This window comes from Myotis brandtii, unplaced genomic scaffold (genome assembly GCF_000412655.1).
Source record: "Myotis brandtii unplaced genomic scaffold, ASM41265v1 scaffold197, whole genome shotgun sequence".
NCBI lineage: Eukaryota > Metazoa > Chordata > Mammalia > Chiroptera > Vespertilionidae > Myotis > Myotis brandtii.
The window spans coordinates 871,675-888,656 of record NW_005357346.1 but is presented as its reverse complement, the minus strand read 5'-3'; the positions used below and the strand labels follow the sequence as shown (position 1 = coordinate 888,656).

At 41.6% G+C, this 16,982-nt stretch overlaps 1 long non-coding RNA gene across 2 annotated transcripts in view; it reads right to left on the bottom strand.

Annotated features, from left to right (window-relative positions):
• LOC102263601 overlaps positions 1 to 16,982 on the bottom strand; it is a 199,507-nt gene that overhangs the window by 150,482 nt on the left and 32,043 nt on the right. For both annotated transcript variants that reach the window (XR_001361918.1, XR_001361919.1), the window contains exon 4: positions 13,019 to 13,138. This is a non-coding gene — a long non-coding RNA (uncharacterized LOC102263601). The remainder of the gene's footprint in view (positions 1 to 13,018; positions 13,139 to 16,982) is intronic.

Below are 16,982 nucleotides of genomic sequence, written 5' to 3'. Positions count from 1 at the left end.
TTCTCAAAAGGAGCATTAGGTTTTCATTGAACCTTTTCATGCTGTCCAACCCCGGTTGAGGTGACTGTCAGCAACGAGGAGTAAGAAACGGAAAGTGGCACTGTGTTATGGATGCTGTTACCCAGGGTCAGAAGGATGATGCTATGCAGACCTTGGACCCATTCCAGTCCATCATTCCCAGTTCTTAAAAACACAACCTAGGCTGTGCCAGGTAGCTCAGCAGGTTAGAGCTTCGTCCCAATAAGCCAAGGATGTGGTTCAATCCCTGGTCAGGGAACATATTACAATCAACCAATGGCCCGGTCAGTGTGGCTCAGTGATTGAGCATTGACCTATGAACCAGAAAGTCAGGGTTTGATTCCAGGTTAGGGCACATGCCTGGGTTTCGGGCTCAATCCCCAGCTGGAAGTGTGCAGGTGGTAGCCGATCAATGATTCTCATCATTGATATTTCTATCCCTCTCTCCCTCTTATTTCCTCTCTCTGAAATCAATAAAAACATAGTGTTTAAAAACAGAATCAACCACTGAATGTATAAATAAGTGGAACAACAAATCAATGTTTCTCTCTCTCTCTCTCTCTCTCTCTCTCTCTCTCTCTCAGTAATCAATTAATCAATTAAAAATGTCTTTTAAAAAACAACCACAACCTACACTTTCCAGGTATTACTGACATGCCCTTATGGGTAGAGCCGATTAGTAGTGCTGATCTTGAAAACACTGCAGCCTCCAAAGGCAGATAGGGAAAGGACCGATGGCCTCAATCCAATGAGGAACTGAACTGAATGGGAACTAGATTGCAACTTCAGTTAGAAACAGCCCACCTCTGTTTTCAAATATCTCAAGGACAGTTGTGTGTTTGCTACAGACCCATATAGAGGGTTTTCCAAGCCCCTGGAGGCAGTGAGATGCTTCAGCCTCTTATTCTCTTGAGCCACCCCAGCACTCGGCAAATGTTTCTCGGGAAAACTTGGTTAAGGCGTCTGGAGTTCTTCCAGATCCCAGCGTGTCAGCTTCCTCGACCCATTTGTCTTTCCCGAGTTGAGTCCCTCTGTCTAGACCAAGGCTGACAGACCCTCAGCCTGTGACCACATTTGTAACTGTCTCCAGGAAAAGAAATGGCAACTAATCTCAGCTAACCTAGGAGGAGAACTTCCCTCTGAAATTTTAATTTATCCAATACTTTTTGCTTCCCAGTTCTCCAATGTCTTTAAAAATATAATTTTTTGGCAATTTATCTCATTTCTTCTAGTTAGTACAAAGTCAAAAGCCTCCCATAATATACTACTTAAAAGCAGAAGTTCCCACTAGTCCAAATGAATTCTACAAATAACTTTTACATAGCACAGGCAAGCTTTTACCAATATTTTCCCATTTCATATTTTAATGACATGATTTTCATGTAGTTCAATTTTTTCCCCATGTAATTTTACAACAAAAATGTGATTTATCGATCAGTATTTGTGACCATATGAAATTACATAATTCAGAGCATCTACCATTGTGAGTTTTCACCTATGATCATAGTTGTTACTAAGTTTAACTTTTTAAAACTTACCTTTATTGTTGGAAGTATTATAGATGTCCCTTTTTCCCCCGTTGACCCCCTACACCCCGCCCCGCCCCCCAGGCCTTCACTGCACTATTGTCTGTGTCAATGGGTTATGTATATATGCATATAAGTTCTTTGGTGAAGTTTAATTTTACCTATTCAAATTTTGCAGATCTAAACTTGAGTCAAAAAGATTCAATTCTTCAGTCAAGTTTTAGGCTCTAATATATTTGACCAACTACAGTTTTAGATACTGTAATTTCTACCTTGTATTGATTATTTTTAGCAGAAACGTCCATCATAAAGTCAATAAACTGATGATACGTGCTTAAATTATGTCTTACTTCATTTCTAAGAAAATTGTGTGCCATTCCCCTCAGACAGCCCAGAATTTCTCAGCATCCTGAATTGGTCTGTTGCATTTCTAACCAATTTCTTCTACAAGTCTCTAATCTATAGAGAAATAGTGCCTAGTGTTGGCAATGCAAAGAGCAAAATGATGAAACAGGAGTGGTAGGCTTGCCTGTGTCATGACTAGAACACAGAGACCCTGACAACAGCTCTCAGGCCAGGGGGTGAATCCATCTGAACTTGCTTTGTCCTTGCTTCTCTCTATAACCCTGCCCTCACCTCCTCTTTACAAAAAACTTCCCATGATCAATCACGTTTGCTCTCCACCCTCCTAACCTCAGATCTCCGAGTCCGTCATGGCTGTCTTGGCCCCTCTCTCGGTATCATGGCCTCTCGGCTTTAATCCCCTCACCTTTTTTGAAATGGTGCCTGGGTTCAAATTCCTGAGAGAAGAAACGTGACGAGCCAGCCCACTGGAGTCTGGAAACTACAAGGACCCCAGTTCAGGAAACATTGCTCAGGAATGTCTCTAACCCAGTAGTAGTTTCAGTGTCATCTGCAGACCACCTTCGGGTCTGAGAGTCACCTTTCTACATTCTGGAGCTTTCTGTCTCTCCCCTGAGTTATACTTAGCCTCAGCCATAAGGAAAACCAGGCAAGAGGCTGCAGGGCTCCCAGCAGTCCTTCCTCACCCCGCACCACAAAAAGAAAACAACAAAAACAAATAAACGTCCTGATGTAGCTGAAACAACTCCAGTGCCAGATCAGTCTAGTTCAAATCCAAGTTCCACCACCTACAAACTGATGCTGAGTGAGCTCCTAAATTCTCCATCTATTGAATGAGAGACTTACATCTGCCTTCCAGAAAGAAGTGGCATCATATTTATAACGAGCCTGGCATGGAAAAGGTGAAGTTCCTTTCCTCCTGAGAGCAAGTCCCTGGTGTCACCTTCGCACACAGAAAGGATAAGCACAGTAATCGTGTGTGGCCGGAACCAAGCAAAACCCCTGAGAGGAACCCAGGAAATAAATGAATGGATCTGCCAACAAGAGACATTGTTATTTTTTCCTCCCTGCCAAGCCTGACTTTCCCAGAGATACTGCATTTCTCTGGATAACTCAGCAGCCACTCCATCCAGATACAGTCTCTCAGGCGGGCAACATGTTTACAGTCAAAATGCTCACTTCCACTTCGAGTTTCCAATCCCCTGCTGCTACTTTCTGCAAACTTAATTAATTAGTTGCAGCTAACATTTGTTCAACCTCATGCAGCAATGGGAGACTGAAGGAGCCGGGCTCTCATAAATTAAAAACATTTCAAAATATTGTCTTTTCCCAAGAAAACATTTCTTCCTTTTTTAAAAAAAAAAATCACACTCCATTTGGAGAACTTTAAGGTTTCAAAAGAAAACAAACAGAGGCTTTCCAATTAATGTTGATTGTCTTTAACTATTTCACAGCATGGACCTATGTTACCGCTCATTATCCTAAGCATTGTCATCCCCTTAATAGATATGCAAGGGGTCCTCTACCAGTCTCCTTCGTGATGCTTAGGTAATTATATCACATTTGGTCCCGGTGTGGCAGAGTCTGGCACACACTCCATCCCTCAGCAGATTAAAATGTGCCTAAACCCTAAGTGATCATGCTGCCTTAGAAAATTCAAAGCCTGCCCAGCCGGTGTGGCTCAGTGGTTGAGCGTGGACCTATGAACCAGAAGGTCAAAGTTTGATTCCTGGTCAGGGCACATGCCTGGGTTGCAGGCTCAAGATCTCCAGTGTGGGGCGTGCAGGAGGCAGCCGATTAATGATTTTCTCTCATCATTGATGTTTCTATCTCTCCCTTCTCCCTTCCTCTCTGAAATCAATAAAAAATATATTTTTTAAAAAGACTTAAGCCTCCAGATAATTGGTAGGTTATCAGGTTTTTTTTGAAAATTCAAAGCTCAAGCAGGTACAGTATTTTTATTTTTCTTATTGATTTGGTTGTTTCCCTGCCTAGACATAAGTACATTGGCTAAGACTAAATTATAGGAAGAGTGGCTAGGAAATGGCCCTGCAAGCAAATTGTCACCTTATCCCAACAGATTAACCCAAGGGTTTCCAATCGGGGCATTCTAACAGCTCCACGTTGAGTGTGTGTCATCGCTGGAGGGAAGCTCCTCCAATGACCCATGAGTAGAAGATAGTGTCCCAATTGCTACTTTTCCAATACCTGCCATGATCTTTGTATAGCGGTTCCTTATAGAAAAAGGATCAACGCCCAGCCAGTGTGGCTCAGTGGTTGAGCACTGACTTATGAATCAGGAGGTCAAGGTTCCATTTCTGGTCAGAGCACGTGCTGGGATTGCAGGATTGACCCCCCAATAGGTGGTGTGCAGGAGGCAGCCAATGAATGGTTCTCTCTCAGCATTGATGTTTCTATCCCTCTCTCTCTCTCTCCCTTCCTCTCTGAAAACAATAAAAATACATCTAAAAAGAAAAAGAAAAAGGATCAACCACATTGGTTCTGTCTATAGTGCATGAGTGGTGAGGCACTCCGTACAATAACACATAAATTGTGGTTGTTGTTGCTGCTGTGGTTATGAATCACATAGGTTATGAAGGAGCCTGGAGTTGAGGGACCTGAGTCACGACTCTGCTCATACACTGATCCAGTCATTGCCTTGGGATTCAAAAGAGAGCAGGTCAGGGTAGTGACCAGTGACACAGTATGAACAGTGACAAGTGGAAGCGAGTTGGGGGGCGGGGGGGCGGATGCTTCTGCAGGCTCTATGAGACTTTGTTAGAACGGCCATAACTGTGTGGAGTTATCACCAATTTCTTATTCACTGTATTTTCATCTTGTCATAGGTGTTGATAATAATTATAAGATTCAAATATTTGTCACGAACACAATTTGAGGATCATTGATTATATCACGGAAGTAGAAGGGGACAAAGGGGAAACTTAAAAATACATAAACTAACCCCCTAATCACTAAGTCAATACCTTTAACTTCTAAGAAATATAAAGGTATGAATGTTTTCAGAGATTCATGTCAACTAATCACAGCTACTATTACAATAGAAAAAAGCTTGGTTTAATTTTGTATAAATAATGCCAGTAGTTATTTATATAACAATATCTATGTGAAACATAGAATTTATTCTTGTATTATTATTTATTAACTAGAGGCCTGGTGCACTCTCCTGGCCTGCAGGGATCGGGCCAAAACTGGCTCTCTGACATCCCCTGAGGGGTCCCAGATTGGGAGGGGGCACAGGCCAGGCCAAGGGACCCCACTGGTGCACAATCGGGGCCAGGAAGGGACTGCAGGAGGCCTCCAGGGTGTCCGGTCCTTCTCACCCAGTCCCGATCAGCCAGACCCCAGCAGCAAGCTAACCTACTGGTTGGAGCATCTGCCCCCCTGGTGGTCAGTGTGTGTCACAGCTACCCGTTGAATGGTCAAATAGTCACTTAGGCTTTTATATAAATAGATAAATTACTAGAGGCCTGGTGCATGAATTCATGCACCAGTGGGGTCCCTCCACCGGGCCTGTGGGGATCAATCGGGCCAAAACCAGCTCTCCAACATCCCCTGAGGGGTCCTGGATTGCAAGAGGGTGGTTCTTGACTGATGCACCCCAGAATCTGGCTCTCTCCTGTCTGGTTCCAGTATGTCACCCCAGAGCCGTAGCTGCCAAGTCACCACAGGAGCTCGGCAGCTCCTGTGTTGAGTGTCTGCCCCCTGGTGGTCATTGCCCATCATAGCTACCGGTCAGACAGTCAGACAATTGGACGTTCACTTAGGCTTTTATATATATAGATTGTATTCTTTTCCATATAAACAAAAGTAGACCTACTTTTGCCTCACCCTGTATCTAACAAGAATGTATAGAGAACACCATATATACATGTATAGAGAGAGGAGGGGGCTAAAAGCTCAGAGAATTAGTTGCCTATGAATTGTCAATAGCCCTTTTCCTTACTAAAATAACCAGATTTTGTTGGGGATGGCAGTATGTCCCACTAAGAGAACAATATTTAAAGCATTACTTGCAAATAGGCGTGGTTATATATCCAACTGCTGACCAATTAAAAGTAAGCAAAACTGGAGCACGGGGGGGGGGGGGGCTTCTAAAGAAGCCCGTTAGAAGCAGGGCTGATTAGGTTGGCAAGTCCTTGCCTTTCCACTTCTCTCTGGCGCAATGCTATACTTAAAAAAAGGATCAACCAGCTTGTTATTCTGAAGTGACAAATACACGCTGAGGATGGCTAAGTAGAAAGATAGAGGGAGGCTGGGTCTCTGCTCTTATCAAGTTTTGCCAAATCACCTGTGGGTTACCTGCCTCCGTAGTTCCCATATTTAAACCCCTAATTTTTTTCAGCCATTTCTTTTTATTTACCATTTGTGTTCAATGCAAATCAATTCCATAACATGAGACGTTACTATGAATCAAAGCACAAATGCACAAACACAACATTCAGTCCAAAACAGATGTACAGCATTCAGGTATGAAACAAAGGGAACGTCCGTTCACATACACAGTAGCTGGAGATCTGCTGGGTATGGTGTTCCTGGGTAGGCTTCTAGAGATGGAAAACAATGACTTGGTTACCAAGACTACTGTGGCCATGTTAGGGACTGGAACATCTAAGCCACTGTTTGGAAGCCTCTGTTCTTGGCAGTCAAAAATAAATCCTATCTGATGCAAGAGGAATATTGATCCTTACCCTCAAGGCGTTCATAGTTTTGCAGACAAAACAAGATAGGCATTTATGTTTGACCTGATTAAACAACAGAGACTTGTATGTGGCGTGAGTGCTTTATAAGCAGTGCGAGCTGCAAATGCTGCAAGAGTTCAAAAAGAGAAAGAAGGGTGTGCATTGGAGTGTTTGAAACACATCTTCATGTGAAAGGACCTGCGCAGGCCCTAATGTACAGGGAGATGTTAACACTTAGAGATTTAGAATGTGGGTTCCAGGCAAGGAGAATTCAGACACAAAGATAGGAGGAATAAGAGGAGAGAGAGTGGGAAGAGGGCGGGGGGAGGAGCAGTAGCATTATTTACTGCCTGCCTGGACCAGGAGGATTGGTATGGGATGTGGGGTAGCTGAATATGAATTTGAATAAGTAGGATGGGGCTAGGAGACAGCAGCCTTGAAAAGTCAGGGTATGGAATTTGGATTTATAGGTGGTGGGTAGCTGTTAATCATCATTTCTTTGTGTCTTTTCTTGGCTCCCAGTTCCATGTTTCTAACTGCCTGTAAGATAGTTCCACCAGACATCCCAAGTTATACCATCCTAGTTGTATAAGCTGTCTAAAAATAGAACTCACTGTTTTGCTTCATCAAGAGAGCTGGGGTGTTACCCATCATCCAGCCTTCTAGTATAGAAATTCTGGAGTTATTGCTGACTTGTTTTCCTCTCCCAACCCCTACATCCAATGCCACCTCATCCCATCCTTCCTTCCTTCAAAATGTCCCTTGAATTCACTTCTCTATCCATTTCTACCATCACCATCTGGGGTTCTCTCTTTTAACCCTGTCTCCTGCCAGAGCCCCGTACATAAATCTTCCTCCTGACAGCTTCTCCCAGTTGTAGTCATCCTATAAATCACTGCCAGAAAAATCTTCCTAAATTACTATTTAGATTGCAACCGCCCCCGCCCCCCCGCCACACCCCCCATGTTCAAGAACCCATATTCCTCATCTGAACTTACAGATCTTTCATGTTATTGCCACTGGGCCCATCAACCTTATTTCCCACCACAAAGAAATGGCAACCCGTATGATAGTCATTTCAATGGACCTTCCTCCCTCTACACGCATTCGAGAGTTCCCACTCACTCAGAATGTTCACAGTTTTCCTTTCTTGGTTGCCTAAATGCTAGTTATTGTTAATATTCGGTGAGCTATAGTCTCCCTCAGAGACATTGATCCCCCCTTTTCTGCACTCTCACCCCATTTACAGTGTATATTATACAATGTATTATTTCTCATTGTTTATCTCAAGTTTGTCAGAAGGTAGATTGTAAGTGTGTAAGATCTCTGGAAAGCTGAACCATTTGCCATCAGCTCTTAGGGTTGAGGGGCTGCTGTGCTTCAGTCTCTGCCAGAGCCAACTCAATTGTATATGCCCTTCCACACAGCAGACCTTCAACAAATATCTACTCGATTAATAATTTATGAAACTTTTGATAGTGTGTTAGGCCAATAAAAACAATAAATACTTGTTGATGACTTGATGACCATTAACTGATTGAGGTTTAAAAGTGATGACACCATGAATGTATACTTTAGGAAGACTAATCAATCCTGTTTTCCATACCCATGAATGCTGACTCTGCCAGGAGAGTTTTAGGTACACTAAAACCAGTGTAGCTTACATTAATTACAAAAACTAAAAGAAGTTTCATTGATGTGTAGAATTTATTATGGTTTAATGACCACTGCTTAAAGTCTGTTTAAACCCCATTTGTGGACAAATTTACCTTGAATTGCTGGACAATTATCTATACCATGTTCAAAAGGCAGTAATTATTTCTAGCTGAAAATTGAGAGGTATGGAACCGAACCAGCTGTGCCCATCCAATATACCTAATAAATTCTGAAAACCCATATTGCCCTTTCTCAGATCCACTTGATATTTTTGCAGTTTTCTCTTTTGATTAAAAGGAAATGGTTCCATTAGCAGGAATAAAGAGAGTACATACTTAAAGGTGAATCTGAGCAATAAGAATTCTATCCTTAAATAAACAATGTCATAATCTTCCTACAAATAACTGATACCTTTGCTAATTTCTCAAAAACAGGAAAAATTAACATTCAATCAATAAATACACTTTCTTGAAAATGTATTATTACTAAATCAACTACAATGCTTTGTTTTGTATCAGGTCCATGTGATACATCAGAAAAACTCTAGATAATGTGTTTTAAAAATTTTCCTTTTATCTTGACATCATTAAATGATTGGGAGTATTCACCATTAAGTTCTTTAATGACAATATCCTTTCCCTTACAAATGGCTTTGAAGTCTTCTACCGCCTATTGCAAGTATTTGGATATTTCCCCAGCAAGGGTGGGCAGGAAGCCAACACAAGCCACCAGGTGCCAATATTACACCTGACAAATTAGCCACACGACTGGAAAAGGGTGGGTCCATCCTCCTGTTAGACGTTCATTTCCTCTCATTTTCTCATGAACAGGAAGTCATTGGAATGGGGAAAAAAGCTTTCCTTAAAGACCCATATGACCAAAGGTCTAAACTTGTTAACTCTTTGCTAACAAATAACTTGGAAGCGAGTTCAAACTAATCACAAGACTTCATTTACATTGACCTTTTTAACCCCGCTGAGGACCTGGGTTCCAAGATGCTGTGATTTAGTTATACTCGGGGTGTTCTAAACAGGTGGGGATGCCCTGGGATGTCATATGGAATCATTACAGCTGACATAGGAGGCAGACCAACCTCAGCCCTTTCACAAAAGCCAGGAGCCTGAAAATTAAGAGGGTCTTGACAAGATCCAACCAAAGACATGGGTTAGGGCCAGAACCCTATATAATTGACCCAATTCAACAAGATTGACTTGAAGAATTTAACCAGAGTTGACTGAGATTCCATAAAACACTACACCTATTCATTTAATACTCAGTTCGATTACACACTGACTTTGCCTCCTAAAGATCAGTTATTCAGCTTGATGAGGGTTTAATAAAGAATAATGAGAGGAATGTTTTCCAGCTGAAAAGTAATTCAAAACTTAGAGATGTATACTTATACTCATCTTAGTGCCATCTCAAGAGATAAATACTATACAAGATAATGCATACATAATAATAATTAAATATTTCGTATATACATGATTTTAAAAAGTACTACAAAAATGACATACTGTACAATGTTCTACAACTTGCTTCTTTCACCTAACCACATAATACTGACATCTGCTCTCTACAGCCTATATAGTATATTCATTCATTTTAACTGATAAAGCCAATCAACTCCCTTAATTTTTTACCCATCTGATAGGTAGAAAATGGAAACTCATGTTCTTTCATTTTACATTTCTTTTACCACTAATAAGGGTGAACATATTTTTTAAATGTTTGCTAGCCATTGCAATTACTCCTGGGGATTGCTTATTTTGTATCATTTGCCCATTTTATGAGTTATTTATTTGTTTCTCATTAACTTGTGGGCACTCTGAATAATGGATAGTAACACTTTTTTTCTGTAATGTATAACTTAAATATTTTATCCCAATCTGTCATTGCCCTTTTAACTTTCTTTATGATTTTTTTAAATAAAGTCTATTATGTCAGATTTTTCTTAATGGTCTCTGAATTTTCCATCTTGGTTACAAAGACCTTCTTACCCAATACTATTTTTTTTAAATGATTCATTCATAGTTCCTTCCAACACTTGTATAGATTTGATTTCCATGTTTAGAGCTTTATCCCATCTGGAATTTACTCTTGTGTATAGTATGAGTCCAGATGGAGAGCCAGTTGTCCCAGTACCACTTACTGAACAGTCTATTTTTTAGCCACTGATTTGAAATGCCTCCATATTATCTGTTAAGTTCCTCTATATTCTTAGGTCTGTTTCTGGATGCTAATCTTTTTGGTTAGCTAATTTCTCTATCAGCACATTTGTGCATGCATTTCATCACTTACAATTATGTATTGCTTAAGATGAATAGTTTGTGTTAACTACTTGGGTATGTCCCCACTCATTTTAATTTTTTGTTTGTTTGCTTTTCATGGCTATTGTCATGTGTTGCCCTTCCAGGTGAGTGTTAGAATAGGCTGCTCAAGTTCTATTAAAAATCCCACTGGAAATGGGATTGCATTTTGATTTATAGACAAACTGAGTGAAATTTTACATGTTAAATGCCATCTGATTGGAAGCAACTAACATTTCATAACATAAACTATTTTACAATGCTTTTCGAAGTGAAACCAGTATAACAAGTGGGATGCTATGCCATTATTCTTGTTATATCAAGACTTTCACGGGATAAATGGAAACACTTCTTTTGGATTGGATGCTCATTCGACCAAACTAACAATTCTATCTAGAAAACTATAGTGTATGTAATGAGCATACAGAGAGGTATGTGGCAGAGACCCTGTCTTTGGAAACGTATAACCTAGTTAACCAGATAAGATATATATATACATAGACATAAAAGATATATTGATATATGCAATTTACATACTGATATAAGGGAAAAAAATCCTCCCACTTTATTACCTAGACACAGGCCATGTGTTCTAATGTCAAAGCCACTGGTTGAAAAGTGAAACCACTGGCTGAAAAGTGAAAATAAGGCCACTTATTAAGAATCAGATGAGTTATGTTGCCATTAAGAGCATCAAGAGCCGAAACCGGTTTGGCTCAGTGGATAGAGCATCAGCCTGCGGACTGAAAGGTCCCAGGTTCGATTCCGGTCAAGGGTAACTCTCTATCTCTCTCCCTTCCTCTCTGTAGAAAATCAATAAAATATATTTTTAAAAAAAAAGAGCATCAAGAGTTCAAAGGCAGGAGATTCAGGAGAGGAGAGCTAAGGGGGTCTCTGTCTCTTATTTTACAGAAGAGAACGTTAAGGCCTGGTCAGGTTAAGTCATAGAGCTAAGCAGGAACAAAAAACATCAGGTCTGCTGATCCCTATTCCAATGACCTGTCCACTGCATCAAGCTCTCACTCCTTGACACATTTATTTGCAGACCGTTTTAGAATGATCTAGAAATCTGTATCTGTGAGGAAGAGTCCTTTAGAAACCCACATTTATAACTGTGTCAATACTACAAACTAGTTTCCCCAAATCAGTTAAAAATAAAAAGGTTGCATTCAAACAGCTCTATTACAAGGATTTCTTTTGATTCCTATGACATCAAATAACAGATATTAATGATGTTTCACTTTTCAACCAGTGGTTTTGACATTAGAACATATAGCCAAAAGGTTGCATTCAAACAGCTCTATTACAAGGATTTCTTTTGATTCCTATGACATCAAATAACAGATATTAATGATGTTTCACTTTTCAACCAGTGGTTTTGACATTAGAACATATAGCCTGTGTCTAGATAATAAAAATGGGAGATTTTTTTTTTTTTGCCCCTTTAGGCAATTCATCCCCTTGTCACATTTTAAAGTAACAAACCCCAAGACCCACAGGAATCTTTACACCTGTGGAGAAGAGATTTCTAAAACTCAACATCAAATCCACTTTTGATTTTCCCTTGAGTTTGTTTCTGTCAATGTTAGGCAGGTAACACATTTCAGCTTTTAAGCTGTGAAGTGATCTTTTTTTAGGGGAAAAAAAATTGCATTCACAGCTTTAATCTTATATTTCCATGTGTATTGAGTTAAATGTTGTAAAACTATCAATTCTGTCAAAACCTAGCAAAGAGAAAACAGGACACCATGCAATCTTAATGTCCAAACTGACTAGTGATTATCAGAAATTAAATGTGCAGGAATTCCAAATCTTTTTTGATCTGAGATGTCTAGATAACTTTTGTTTTTCCATAATTGTACGAGGTTTCTACATAGTATTTAGGAATAAATTATATTGCAATTGATGTAATTAACTCTAATAATCCATTAAAAGTCAGTAGGAGGGCTATTCAAGTCAATAGAAAAGAAGGAGTATATTATGAAGGTGTTATTAACCTTTACAGAATTTTACCAGACATTTTCTTTTCTTACATAATAAATACACAGTGGTTAGGAAGGCTGTCATTATAATTTAATGTGAACAATAGTCCATCACTTCTTTTCCAATGCAACCCTTAACTAATTCCATGTACGGTGCACAAGTGAAATGAAACCTTTTCTAATCAGGGTACAGGCATATCAATCATCTGTTAGTCCACGATAAAAGAAGAGGAAGAGAACTGGGTACTAGCAGAAGTTTCAGACCCACCTTTTCTTTCAGTCGACAAGTCTCCATTTCTGATGGCTGTCTGTACATTGCAACTAATCAGAGGTTAAACAGCCATGTAGAAAGTTCTAGCAACCACTGATGGCCATTGAAAGCATGGCTACCTGTACCCGTGAGCATCAAATGAACTTTGGAGCACTCGGAACCTTTTAAATGAAGTGAGACGAGAAACACTTACCTTCACAGCATTCCACATGTCCACACTGAAGGAGCCAACCTCTACAGAGCTGGCCTGGCCATCCTTGGGACTCCAGGTCACAGAGCAAGTCCTGGGGGCTCCACTTGCTTCCCACGCCCTCTTCATTTCCAGCAAAACGAAGTCGGGAGAGCACAGTTTCAATCACAGGTGACCAAACAAACCCACTGTCTTTTTCTGAAAGGACTGTCACCTCTCACCAGGCCCCAGTCCTGCTTTTCCAATGTGATAATGAACATGCTTTTCACTAACATTTGCATGAAAGGACACTTCAGTGTTAGTCTTAGCCAGTTATCCTGATAGAATTTATTAATACAGACTGTTAGCTTCTCCTGGCTTCACATACGCATCACAGCAACTGGCCTCAGCTGTGTGGACAGCAAGCGTTATCAGGAATAACACCGTCCACACAGAGAATAGCATAGGTGTAAAGTTTCAGGGGGGGTGCGGGGGGAAAGAGCCCAGCACCTGGAGTCACAAGGCTTGAGATGAGTACAGGCTCGGCCACAAACTGGCTATGCGACCCTCAGAATACCACTCCTCTGTCTTCTCATCTGTAAAGTGGGTAGAAAAAGATCCCACATCCTAGGGCTCTTATTAAATTAGCCCCATAACATTAGACATAAATTAGACAAACATGAGGAATCAGCCTCGTAAACCAGAAAACACTGCAAAGTCTGAGACTGTGTTTGCTCAAAGTCACCGGAGCTCCCAAAACCAAGAGGAAAGGGATAAAGCAATCATTCGCAAACTCCCGTGCGCGCCAGCTTCATCTCGGGACTTATTTCAAAGTGCACGTGCCCGTTTCCCAGGTGATTCGGATTGAAAGCATGGGCTGAGAAACACGGGGGATAAGGGGGCAGCTGAAAACGGATTCCCATTGGTTCATCAGATATTTTAAGCACGAGGAAGCCTTAGAGGATACAAATAATTACAAGATATGGCTCAATGTCGATCTGCTTCAGTTCTACCTGGAGAAAGAGGACAAACATCCAGAAATAGATAAAATACAAGGCTGTGTGTGTCAAAGCCGTCAAGGCAGTCTGTAAGTAAGGCCTCGTCTTCAAGTTGCTACCCGGAGCCCCGATAAGCATAATCTGTATTCCCTGAAGGAAACTCTGGTTCGCTCGGACGCCTCAAGGACACATCGTTAGTGCTCTGTGTTCCCTTCTGCACAAACCTCACTCCTAGGCCTCGAGGGTCCATGTGCGTCCTGGAGTCTCAGCCAGGAATCGAGGAGAGCGTGTGTGGGTCCCATCCCCTCTCCCTGAAGTGGCATCTCTTCCTCATAGGGTTCACCTCAGCTGTGGTACAAAGACCCCTTTTCATTCTGGAGAGCTCCTGTTTCATGTGGTCCAGCGACAGAGCGAACAAATCCACCAGAGGCATGGGCAGCCACAGTGACTGGAATCCGAGACTTCCCCTCTGAAGGTTTCTCTTTGAATCTCCTCCCCAAGGCCAGTCCCGGAGAGAGAATGTGGACACAGCAAAGCAGTGGCTTCAAAGTCACAGCAACGTCCTATGTGCCTGGGAGGAGATGGAGAATGTCACCTTCCTTTTTGCTGAAACTCCATCGTGGCTTCACAGGCCGCAAGAACACAGAGAAAAGAGACCTGGTCCGCGAGTCAGGAGACCTGGGTTGTCGCTCTGCCCCGCTGGTGATGAGCTGGGTACCCACCTCTTTCTTTGGCCACATCCTTTCCCAAAGAGAACAGTTCAGGAGGCCAACATCTCCTCTCACTACTTCACAGGGTTAACGTGAGGACTGGATGAAAAAGTTCTTTGAAAAGTAAAAAGTGTCGCCCTAGCTGGTTTTGCTCAGTGGATAGAGCGTTGGCCCGAGGACTGAAGGGTCCCAGGTTTGATTCTGGTGCAGGCTCCATCCCCGGCCCTGGTCAGGTGTGTGAGGGAGACAAGCGATGGAGGTGATGTTTCTGTGTGTCTCTCCCCCTCCCTTCCACTCTCTCTAAAAATCAATGAAAAAATATCCTCAGATGAGGATTAAAAAACACACACACACAAAAACAAACAAGAAAAAAAGTGTCATCATGAAATACAAGAAATGAATATGAAAGCCCCAAAGTGAAAATGTCAACCTCTGATTATGCGATGTGGTTATGAATGCTGCCCCCCGGTTCACCAGGGCTCTCTCTGCTGCTTTGCTCTGAAGGTACAGGCAGGTCCTCTGCTGATCACTACCTTTGATTCCCCCGCAGAAAAAGACTTGCAGGGCTAGGTCCTCCAATTGGATTCTCAGGGACGCGCGTGCACAGGTGCGCTTGGTTCTCTCCAGGCCTGCAGGTGCTTGGAGCGCTCCTACACTGCGCATGCTCTCCACGCCTGGCCTTGGCCTGACCACGCAGACCTGGGGGGACCCGAGAACCCCTGACCCCCGCCGCATTCATGTGACACTTTTGTTCGGTGCTACAGTCACTGGAGAGAGGAAAAAAATACCTCAACCAGGAAATAAATCTTTTGCTGCTATTTCATCCTCCCCTCACGTGGCGCTGGAATATCGCTTTAAAGGACATTCTTGTGGCCTTTCCAGTTCTTTTCCTTTAGGTCTGCAAACAGGAGTAGCCTGTCCGAGGGGAAACTACTCCCCAGCAGAGCCGTTCTTCAAAGGGGACTTCTTCGGGCAGGAAAAGGGAATGTCTGATACGGTGGCTGAATAAACAGGCTCATCAAGCCCCGTGCCAGATTGGAAAAGCAGGCCCTCCGCGCGCCAGCCCGCCAGCCATGCTCCTCCTGTGCGCTCGCGCCCTGGCTCTTCGGCTCTGTCCTTCTGTCTCCCTGTTTCCTCTCCCATTCTGTCATCTTCTTTACCAAATGCCTGATGTCCCGGGGTATGTAACTATTGTTTTTATTATTAATAATTGCCTGATCTAATAGGCTTTGCAAGTCTCAAAGCTCATTTTTGACTCACAAACTGTTCCATTATCTTTACTCAGGAAGTTCACTTTATAGGTCCAAATTCACATATTCCCATAGTCACCACTAACCTTTCTCAGAGAGTAGCTCCATAGATATATATATATATATATAATTGATTTCAAGAAGGAAGGGAGAGACAGAAACATCAATGGGGAGAGAGAATCATTGATCGGCTGCCTCCTGCACACCCCTTACTGGGGAGCCCACAACCCATGCATGTGACCTAACCAGAATCAAACGCTGACCTCCTGGTTCATAGGTTCATGCTCAGCCACGGAGCCATACTGGCCAGGCAAGAAAGCAGCTCCTTTTAATACTCAATGCTGTAAGCCCTGGATGGGTGGCTGATAATATCCTAAAACTTGATGGACTCTCCCAAGGTCATTATTTTCAGGAAAAACTAAAAATCTACAGAATCCAAAAGGTAAGTCCAGAATCTACCAACTCTGTTTAGGACTCAGTTCTATGTCTCATAGTCTAAAGTAGAAGTATTTCCAAATATCTAAGCTAAGTTTATACTATAATTAGTTTTTCCTCTTGAATAACTGGTCATAAGTGAAATTCCAAACTACAGGTCAGAGCAGGGCTTAGGCTTAGAAATTGGAATTTGTCTTTTTCCATATTGGAAACAAAAATTTCTTTTTAAACAATTATGCCAGTAAATGTTACTGCTATTGAGATTATCTGGACACTAACTAGTTTTAGTTATTATTTATATATCTATACAAACTCACATGGATAGAGACAATTCTCTGTGAATTTCCCACAAGACTTTACCAATCCTATCAGATTTTTTTCAACTATCCAAAAATTAGGCAGAGGATCTCACTGATTAATTTGTTCTTAGTGTCTAAACCCTTTCCTAAGTATTTCCTTGAGAAATATTTCATAGACTTTATATAAACTTCAGGTTTTAAAAACAAGAGCAAGAAGTCAAAATAAAAAGAACACTAAATAATTATCTAGTCAGTAAGGATCTGAAACCCAAAGCGTTACCAATTTTTTCCCAATA